This window comes from Triticum aestivum, chromosome 7B, assembly GCF_018294505.1.
Source record: "Triticum aestivum cultivar Chinese Spring chromosome 7B, IWGSC CS RefSeq v2.1, whole genome shotgun sequence".
NCBI lineage: Eukaryota > Viridiplantae > Streptophyta > Magnoliopsida > Poales > Poaceae > Triticum > Triticum aestivum.
This window is the reverse complement of record NC_057813.1, coordinates 307,957,167-307,968,481: the sequence shown is the minus strand read 5'-3', so window position 1 is coordinate 307,968,481 and position 11,315 is coordinate 307,957,167.

The window sequence follows — 11,315 nt, the reverse complement described above, 5'->3', positions numbered from 1 at the left end:
CCATAACTGAAACCACTTCAGAAGAGCTCAAGAAACAATATCCTGGGTACCCATAATGCTGGCAAGACGCTTAGAAAGCTTATTAACTTTATCTTGTTTGGCGTATAAATCCTCTAGCGCTTGCTGTTGCACCAGAAAGTATGCGTCTGAATTCTGCAGGGACTTCGTCAGTCCTTCAGCTTCCTGTCGCAGAACATCTGATTGATGTCTTTCAACTTGAAATTGAGACTCAAGAAGCTAGACTGATTCAGGCAGCGAGTTCCAAGAGCTGGTGCCAGCAGTAGTGGCCAGTAACTCGAACACTACATCAAGACAAGACTTTGGGGTTATCTCAGTGTCTTCAATATAGTTTTTATCAGCTTTATTGGAGACCAATAGGGATGTCTCACTATCTTGAACCTTATCTGCATTACTTCCTTTACCATTGCATAACGGGGTACTCTTCCCCAATATTTTATCTGCATTCTAAAAGAGAAACAAACAGACACATCACAGGTTTACCATGTTGATGCGGAGCATCCCACGATCAAACCCATGGACGTATCTACATCTCCCACGAAACCACTTGGACCAATGACAAGAGCTTGAGCAAAGGCTATCAAAGATAAGGTGAAGTCGCTCCTCTCCGAACTACCACTTTCTACACATGAGACATGGCTACTACCTTAAGCGGAAACACTATGTGTGATCAGGTACTTGGAGGAAGGCCACAGAGCAGCTACATCCAATGGACAAGACGGCAAGGACACCGAGCATGAGGGACAAGAAGAAGAGCTACCAAAGAAGCTACAGTGAGCGGACGCCCGAACAGGACCGGACGTCCGGTGCCTAAAGGCCCAGCCGACCCAAGTCCCAGCCGACGCAAGCTACAGCGAGCAGACGTTCGCCCAGGACCGGACAATTGGTAAAACTTCCCAGTGAGCGGGCGTCTGGCCCCCATCAGACGACCGGCAGTTCCACACCCGAGCCGAATCTGCGGAAGTCCAAAGGGACCGGACGACCGACCATCTCCGGATGTTCGGTACCACTTCAACATAACGTAATTAGCAGAAGTCCGAGCCTACCGGACGTCCGGGCCCTCGCGAGCCACCGGACGACCGGTAAGGACCAGATGTCCGCTGCCTGTGTGTGCGTAGCTTCGGGCCCGAGGCCCATGTACCCATTCACTTCGCCCCCTTTTGCACTTAGACTATAAATAGACCTCATCCTCCTCCTAGTTAGGGTTAGCAAAGGATTAGCTCATATTTGTGTGAGAGCTTTGCTCATCCACTTGGATACTTCTCCATCGAAGTTCACGACCTCTTCGGAGAAGATCACCCAAGCGGATTCAAGACCCTTTTACGGGAAGACCCCCTCAAGACCTCCTCACGGAGAAGAACTATTGCCACTTGTATCGTCCTTGTTGGATTTCGGTCATGTATCTCTTTGTGTTTCGAGGATCTAGCACATGTGTAATTAAATCTTGTTCGTTTGAGTAATTCTCTCGTGTTTCCCCTTGTGATTTCTCCGCGTGTTCTTCGCGTTCTTCGTAGGATTCCCCCTATTTTTTAAAGATCAGGCATCTAGGGTTCCACCTTACATCATCTTGGTATCATGAGCCACGTTGATCACGTATTTGGAGCCCCTACCCTTTGTTTTCTAGCTTGATTTTATTGTGTTCTTCCCCAATTTCAAAAATCCCCACCAAAAATAGCCCCAATTTTTTTGATTTGTTGGTGTGATGAATTTTTGTTGGATTTGATCCATGGATTTGCTTTGCCACGAGTGAATCTAGCTGTCCCCCATCATCTCCACCATTTCCATCCACAAAACCGCTCAGATTTGACCAATTTTGCCACCTCCACCTTGAACCCTAGTTGTTCATCCCATGCCCGAAATTGCCCAGGCACCGGACGTCCGCTAGCTACCGGACGACCGCTCGACCACCGGACGTCCGTTGTTTCCTGACGAAACGGAATTTTTTTAGTTCGGCCACCACCACCACTCCACCTTCACCTCCGCATATGCACTCCGATACCACCACCGCTTTCCGCAAGCACCACCATCGCTTACCCGCTATCACCTCTGACAATTTTGACACGTTTTGGTCTTTGAGAGTTTGAATTGTGGTTCCCGTGTCCTATTGTGTTTCGGCTATATAGGTTTGGGTGGACATCAACAACACCACTGCTCATCTTCGCCAAGGACTCATCATCGCCAACAATCGTCCTTGCTTACAAATGACTACCTCGACGGTAACCTCAACGATATCTTTGTTTGCCATTACATTGATAACCCCATAGCCTTACTTTTGCGTCGCTTACCCATCGAGACTAGCCTTTGAGTATTGCCTGCAACGTGACTTCTGCACATTAGTGGTCATACTTCCCATAGCATACATACCATATCATCGTGGTGCATATCTTGGTATCATCTCTTGTGTCACAAAGTTGTGATCGCATACACAATTGCTATCTTGGTTCGTGAAGTTTTGCATGAGAAAAGAGCTCAAAAGAGAAAGAGCCAAAGAAGCTTTTAAGAAAAAGGGAAAGATAAGCAAAGAGCTTATAAGCAAGAACCATAGCATCATACTACATTAAGACATTCATACTCAATCATCTTGGCTCATATCACCGGAATACCATACAGATAGCATACTTGGGATAGAAGTCGTTGCATTTTTGCTTAGTAGGTTGTGCACAAGTTTCGTATCCGCCTATTGTGCAATCGTGCTAGCGTCTCTCTAGTGTTGTGCAACAAGAGAATTTTCGTGGATTCCACATTTTGGATCATTCCTTGGTTGCACAACCCCAGTTATCTATTTGCGTGTGTGTTTCCGTGTACCATATCTTGCTATTGGTCTACTTGTTGCATTTGCAAATTTGTGAATCTTTTCCAACATTATTGAGGCCCACTAAAAACTACATCAAATTTTGTGCCACCATCCTAAACGAGCTCCACCATAAGCTTTTACTTGTGTAGGTGTGAGAACCGATAAGAATGGGTACCAATTGTGCTATTTCCTTGTTCCACATTTGAGTGATCATTGATCCATCTTCAACATCGGTCAAGGTACATATGTTATAAGTTCTTCTCTTTCTCCCACGCACATATTTGTTTGGAATGATGGATAGGCCAAGTTCTTCTACCAACCCACTCTTCATCGAGCAAGACGACGACATGTCATCCTATGTCACCAAGAGCCACCTCTTCAGTGCACAAAGAGCTTTGCATCAAGAACAACAAGCGATGAGAGACCACATCGACAATCTCGTCACCGACTTGCGACTCTCCGAGCAACGAACAAGAGACTACTTCGACAACAAGCTCGCCACAAACAAACAAGAGCATGATGCAAGAATGAAAGAGATTCGTGCCTTGTTGGTAAACCACTCTTCTACCACTTCGTCCTACTCAAGACAGAGCCGCTCGAGTCAACACTCCGACGCCACCCACTCCGGCTCAAGTACACCAACATCAAACACTCTACGTCGAGCCGCGCACCAAGACCATCAAGCAAACCGCAACCCCCTTCATGGCAATCATCCACAAGGGCAATTCGACGAGCAAGCACATCGTCATCACCAAAACCAAGCTACCTTCGCACAAGCGCAAGAAAGGCAACACCAACGGCAACAAGAAGAGGAAGAATGCGCGCACCCACACCAAGAAGAGCAAGACGCCAAAGCACTCCGTCAGCAACAACTACGACGTGAAGCCCAAGCACTTGAGGCACAACGTGCCCTCCATGACACAAGTCACGCCATCACCGAACGCAACTGTCAAACACGAGAAACAAGAAGCGCTTTGCAAGGAAGTTCAAGAGAGGATTTATCAATCATGTGTGCATCATCAAGTTCCTCAAGCTTCTCCACAAGCTCGACAAGCTCCTCCACAACCTCGACAAGAACCTCAAGTTCATGAAGAGCATGATGAATATGGAAATCCTCCACGCCAAGAGCAACATGAGGTTGACAATCATCCACGACATGGGCATCATCATCATCCCTGACCCCTACAAAATGAAGAGCAACGCTACGGCAAGATCAAGTTCACCATGCCCAAGTTCAATGGAAGCAATGATCCCGAAGAGTAACTTTGATGGGCATTGAAGGTTGACAAGATCTTTTGCTTGCACAATGATGTCTACTACACAACCTTCTTCTTGTAGATGTTGTTGGGCCTCCAAGTACAGAGGTTTGTACGACATTAGCAAATTTCCCTCAAGTGGATGACCTAAGGTTTATCAATCTGTGGGAGGCGTAGGATGAAGATGGTCTCTCTCAAACAACCCTGCAACCAAATATCAAAGAGTCTCTTGTGTCCCCAACACACCCAATACAATGGTAAATTGTACATGTGCACTAGTTTGGCGAAGAGATGGTGATACAAGTGCAATATGGATGGTAGATATGAGTATTTGTAATCTGGAAATATAAAAACAGCAAGGTAACAAGTGATAAAAGTGAGCACAAACGGTATTGCAATGCTTCGAAACAAGGCCTAGGGTTCATACTTTCACTAGTGCAAGTTCTCTCAACAATAATAACATAACTGGATCATATAACTATCCCTCAACATGCAACAAAGAGTCACTCCAAAGTCACTAATAGCGGAGAGCAAATGAAGAGATTATTATAGGGTATGAAACCACCTCAAAGTTATCCTTTCTGATCGATCTATTCAAGAGTCTGTAGTAAAATAACACGAAGCTATTCTTTCCGTTCGATCTATCCTAGAGTTCGTACTAGAATAACACCTTAAGACACAAATCAACCAAAACCCTAATGTCACCTAGATACTCCAATGTCACCTCAAGTATCAGTGGGCCTGATTATATGATGTGCATCACACAATCTCAGATTCATCTATTCAACCAATACAAAGTACTTCAAAGAGTGCCCCAAAGTTTCTACCGAAGAGTCAAGACGAAAATGTGTGCCAACCTCTATGCATAAGTTCACAAGGTCACTGAACCCGCAAGTTGTTCACCAAAACGTACATCAAGTAGATCACGTGAATATCCCATTGTCACCACAAATAAGCACATGCAAGACATACATCAAGTGTTCTCAAATCCTTAAAGACTCAATCCGATAAGATAACTTCAAAGGGAAAACTCAATCCATTACAAGAGTGTAGAGGGGGAGAAACATCATAAGATCCAACTATAATAGCAAAGCTCGCGATACATCAAGATCATATCACCTCAAGAACATAAGAGAGAGTGATCAAAACACATAGATACTGGTACATACCCTCAACCCCGAGGGTGAACTACTCCCTCCTCATCATGGAGAGTCCCAGGATGATGAAGATGACCACCGGTGAGGGATCCCCCCTCCGGCAGGGTGCCGGAACAGGGTCCCGATTGGTTTTTGGTGGCTACAGAGGCTTGTGGTGGCGGACATATATAGGGTGGCTAGAGGCTTGTGGCGGCAGACATCTATTGTGCTCTCTGATGTTTTTAGGGTATATGGACATATATAGGCAAAAGAAGTCGGTCAGGGGAGCCACGAGGGGCCCACGAGGGGGGGGGGCGCCTAGGGGAGTAGGGCGTGCCTTCCTGCCTTGTGACTTCCTTGTTGCTTCCCTGGCGTATACTCCAAGTCTCCTGGATTGCTTCCGTTCCAAAATTAACTTTCCTGAAGGTTTCATTCCGTTTCGACTCGGTTTGATATTCCTTTTCTTCGAAACACTGAAATAGGAAAGAAAACAACAATTTGGGCTGGGCCTCCGGTTAGTAGGTTAGTCCCAAAAATGATATAAAAGTGTAAAGTAAAGCCCATAAACATCCAAAACAGGTAATATATGAGCTGAATCTGCGGAAGTCCTAAGTGACCGGATGACCGACCATCTCCGGACGTCCGGTACCACTTCAACAAAACATAATTATCAGAAGTCTGAGCCTACCGGACGCTCGGGCCCTCGTGAGCCACCGGACGACCGGTAAGGACCGGACGTCCGCTGCCTGTGTGTGCGCAGCTTCGGGCCCGAGGCCCATGTACCCTTTCATTTTGCCCCCTTTTGCACTTAGACTATAAATAGACCTCCTCCTCCTCCTCCTCCTCCTAGTTAGGGTTGGCAAAGGATTAGCTCATATTTGTGTGGGAGCTTTGCTCATCCACTTGGATACTTCTCCATCGGAGTTCATGACCTTTTTGGATAAGATCCCCCAAGCAGATTCAAGACCCCTTTACGGGAAGACCCCCTCAAGACCTCACGAAGAAGAACTACCGCCACTTGTATCATCCCTTGTTGGATTCAGATCGTGTATCTCTTTGTGTTTCGAGGATCTAGCACATGTGTAATCGAATCTTGTTGGTTTGAGTGATTCTCTTGTGTTTCCCCTCGTGATTTCTCCGCGTGTTCTTCGTGTTCTTCGTAGGATTCCCTCCAATCGTGAAAGATCGAGCATCTATGGTTCTACCCTACATCACATGTTGTATATGAAACTCATTTTGGTAAACAGTTCAGTAGTAAGGTGGACAGGATAACAGCATGAAACAAACATATATCTATGTAGTATGGTCACTATATGGTCTATATCATTCTAATTTATGTTGCCAAATCAAGATAGAGACACTTCAAATCATATGTATTTAAGACAAAGCAGCATAGACAGAATATAAGTGTGGGAAACTACACAACAATAACAACACGTGTAATGTGCATGGCATGATAACATAATTGTTCATTCAATTCAAACTGAAATCAAAATAGAGCAAGTTACAACAGCAAACATGTTAATGAAACAGGTTTAAAACATACCTGCTGCGCCATTGGAGATTCAAATTGCATCCTTCAAATTTGAATTAGTTGGTACGAGTAAATGCAGTGATGCAAGAGCAAAGGAGTATGAACCATAGCTACGGAACCTAACCTGAGAACAATTCTTCTTCTGCTTTAAGTGTTGACTTGGTGTTCGGAGTGGTGGTCCTCATGCTTTGGGCACTGTAGTTGCCTTACTAACTGCTCATGTTTGGGTGCTCTGTGGTGGAGACGGTGATGTGTCAACTGGAACTGGGTTACTATCTGCTAGGTTGGGGTTAGAAGGGGTGTAGCTGGTTCTCTGCCCAACTGGGTAGGGGTACAATCTGCGTGAGTCTGGGTTATGTGTGGTGGGGCTGGTTCTTGGGCAAGTAAACCGTGGTTCTATCTGCATCGACAGGTAGCACGATCTTTTCTGAAGACCGTGTTTTTAATCCCATAGATACTGCCATCACCCCTCCAATTCAAATGGCCGATAAACAAGAAAAGTCATTGAATGTATAGACATTGTAAGATAGACACATGCAATAGATAGTAGGTAAGAAAACAGGGCATGAAATGATTCACATTTATGTTGTCTAACCAAACAGAATAGCATGACATAATTTCACATATATGATGGCTAATTAAACAGGATAACATGGCACAATTTCACATGTATGACAGGATAGAATGACATAGTTCAAAATATGATGATTACGTAAACATGATGACATGATATAACTATACGATGTGTCTATTGAAGTGGTTGGCATGCCATAATTCACAAACATGCCTTCGATGGAAAATGATGGCATGATATAATTCACGGATAGAATGACATAATTCAAAATATGATGACTATATAAAATAGGATGAGATGATGTAACTATATTATGTCTTTAGAAAATGGGTTGGCATGCTATAATTCAGATTCATGCTATCTATGTAAACATCATGGCATGATATAATTCAAATATATGATTTATATACTAAGCAAGTGAGCAGAGGGAAATCACATATATGATGTGTCAACTAAGGAGATGGCATTCAATATTGTGTATATGATGTAAAAACTAAGCATTGCAAGACAACATATGCATGAAATGAGTAATATAACCCTGCCAAGTTTGAGCATACATCTCAGGGGGATAATAGGACTGGTGAGCTGCCTCTGAATCCTCCTCTGAGGAGCTATCTGTAACCAGCAAGATATCTGCTTCAGCAGGTAGCATTGTCTGCTTTGAAGACCTTGTTTTCACTCCAGATACTTCCATCACTGCTTCAAATGGCTGGTGCATAGGAAGAGCAGTTGAATATACATATGTTGTTGACAAATGCAATGAGTAATACAAAAAAGAGCGGCATGATATAATTCACATATATGACGATTGGCTAAAGAACATGGCATTGCATAATTCACATACATAATGCCTTGCAACAAGATTGCATTGCATAATTCACATATATAATGTCTTGCAACAAGATGGCATTGCAAAATTCACATACATGGTAACTAGACACTAAAGAGGTGGCGTTCATACAAAAGCATGTCTAAACTAAGCAAATGACATGCCAATGCATGACACCATATGCACGCTATGAGTAATATAACCCTGCCAAGTTAGAGCATGCACCTCGGGTGGGAAATAGGACTGGTCATCTGTCTCTGAATCCTCCTCTAAGGAGCTATTCGTAACCAACAAGAGATGCGATTCGTCAGATAGCATTGTCTGCTCTGAAGACCTTGTTTCCATTCCAGGTTTTTCCATGACTGTGTCGAATGGCTGATGCACAGGAAGAGTAATTGAATGTACTAAAATTGCTGACAAATTTAATACGTAATAAAAACATGATGGCATGATATAATTCACATATAAGATGACTGGCTAACCAGGGTGGCATTGCAAAATTCACATATATGATGCCTGGCTAAACAATATGGAATTGCATGATTCACATATACGATAAAGAAACTAAACATATGGCATCCACACAAAGCATGTCTAAACTAAGAAGATGACATATTTGATGTATAAAGTAAGCAATTAAAGGCACCATATGCATGATATTACCAACATCAGCATGCCAAGTTAGAGCGAAGACCTTAGGGGGTAAATAGGAGTGGTCTTCTCCTTCTGAACCCCCCTTAGAACAGTTATCTTCCTCTTGATTACAATCCGAAATGAGTGGAGGGGGGTGCCTTTGTGCCCACAATGGAGCGATGTCTGCATGAAATTTTATTGCCACACAAGGCTCGTCTCTTTTGCTCTACATGTTCAGTTCCATTGTGTACAATAACTGACATGCATAGGAATAAAACATAGTGAGATTATGTAAGGAGTGCATGCAGAAATCCAGAGTGATGATAGCAACCTGTGATAGACCCAAAACCAATGATAACATGCAGATAATGGCTCCAGTTAAAAAATACAGATAATGGCTTCTTTATTGTGTGTTTCCCACCCAACATGAAACTCATAGTAGACACCAAAGATTAACCAGATAGTAGATAGATACTATTGATTGCGGCCCCGATACGTACCACACAACCATTTAAAAACTCAAGTTTGAGCATTAGTTTGGACTCAGAGTCTAATCGGTGAACAGGATGATAAAGTAGCATGTAATATTAAGCGATGCATAACGTAAGTAGAAACGAAAGAGTGCAACCTCTCTTGCGGACACGTGTTGTCCTCGAGGTCATCTGCTCGGTTGATGATGGTAATGCATTTGTCGTGGCTACCAGTAGTGGGGAAGAAGATCTGAGGCGGTGAAAGACAGTCTGGAGGGCGGATCCCTGCTGTGGTGAACCCTTCCGTCGTTGGAGCAGCTGAGCTGGGGTGGAACACAATGCAGCAGGAGCAGGACAAACCACACAATGTTTTCTTCGATACATATATGTAACAGAAGTAATTGTGTAAGGGATTGTTTGACTTTTAGGATTCTAACAATGCAGGGATAGGAAATACACGGGAATAGGATAGGAATGCACATGCAAAATAGAGAATTTAAAAATACAGGATTTCTGCCAATCTGGGTGTTTGGTTCAAAAGAATTGGAAGATCACAAGATGCAAAGAAGCATGTGAGATTAAGTCAAACCACAAGAAAATGTACGATTATAATGCTACTATGCTACTATCTCTTAGTCTTGTACTTCATGAATAGGAATTTGAAAAGGAGGACAAGTGGATATTAAAATTCCTACGGTTTTTGTTTCAAGGAGACACTAAAGGAACAAATCCTACAGTTTTCCTTTGCTCCATTACTTTGAACCAAATGCATGAATAGTAGTACCATATGAAATTTTCCATTCCTATGTTTTCCTTCACTTTTCCTTTCAAGCACTGGCGATTCTAGTAGGTAGGCTTGAGCAAGGAAAAGAATACACTCAAAAAATGTTTTTGTGCTACTTCTACTACTTTGGACCCAGGCCACTGCCCTACTAGCTCAACTCCCAGGCCCATCTGCAAATGCATAGCTCAAACCCGCAGAGATAAATAATGATGGCATTCAAGAGAGTCCATCATGGATACCTAAGTTGCCTGTTACCTCATTGCTTGTCATATAGTAGGAGAAACTAATCATATTTCACGTTACTACGTGTGCTCAGTGGAGAATATATATAACAAGTAGAGTAAAAAAGTGATGCAACAAATGTACAACCTCTTTGGTGAAGCCATGTCGATCTCAGCGTGATTGGGTTGGTCGGTGAGGATGCTCTGGCTGATTTGGCTGTCGGAGGAGGGGAAGAAGATCTTAGGCGTCTGGAGATGGAGCCCGAGGTACTACTCCGTTGTGATGGAGGGTTTCGTTCTTGGAGCAGCTCTAGTGAGTTGTACGATGGTGATGCTGAAGCAGGACAAGAGAGACAACGTTAACCTGAGTGGATTTCTAATAGAATCCCCAATAGATGACGTAAAATACATAAAGATAAAGTGCTAGATGTAAAATACATCAACCGCTCATCTCTGAACTTAACTGTCGAAACTGAATTTAACTGTCGAAACTGAATTTAACTTTCGAAACTGAATTTTGCTATCAAAATTTAATTTTACTGTTGAAACTGAACGCACTAGTAGCAGAAAAGCAGTACCAGCAGAAGCAGCGCCCAGAGCAGCAGCGCGTGCGAGAGCCGGGGCACCTAGTCATGTCGCAGCATCTTGGGTAGCAGCTGCAGGGGCTCAATGGAGAGTAGTATCTGCTGCTCGTGCAGCAGCAGCGTGCGCAAGAGTAGAGCAGCGGTGCAAGCAAGAGCAAGAGCGAGAGCAGCAGCGCAAGTAAGAGCAAGAGCAAGAGCAGCAACGCGGGCAAGAGCAGACCAAGCAGGAGACTGAGAGCAATAGCAGAGCAGTAGTGCGAGTGAGAGCCAAAGCAGCAACAACTCCTACTGATGTGGACATCGCTGCCGAGGGAGTGACACCATGGAGGAAGTGGCCGGCGACACTGCCGTGGATGGAGCCATGCCATGTCGGCTCAGGACCGACCGCCAGCAGCACCGTGAGATCGAATCAAGAAGAAAATGCGGAGATTAGTGTACAACCTCTTTGGTGGTGCCGATTAGGCCTAAGCTTCATTTGAGGA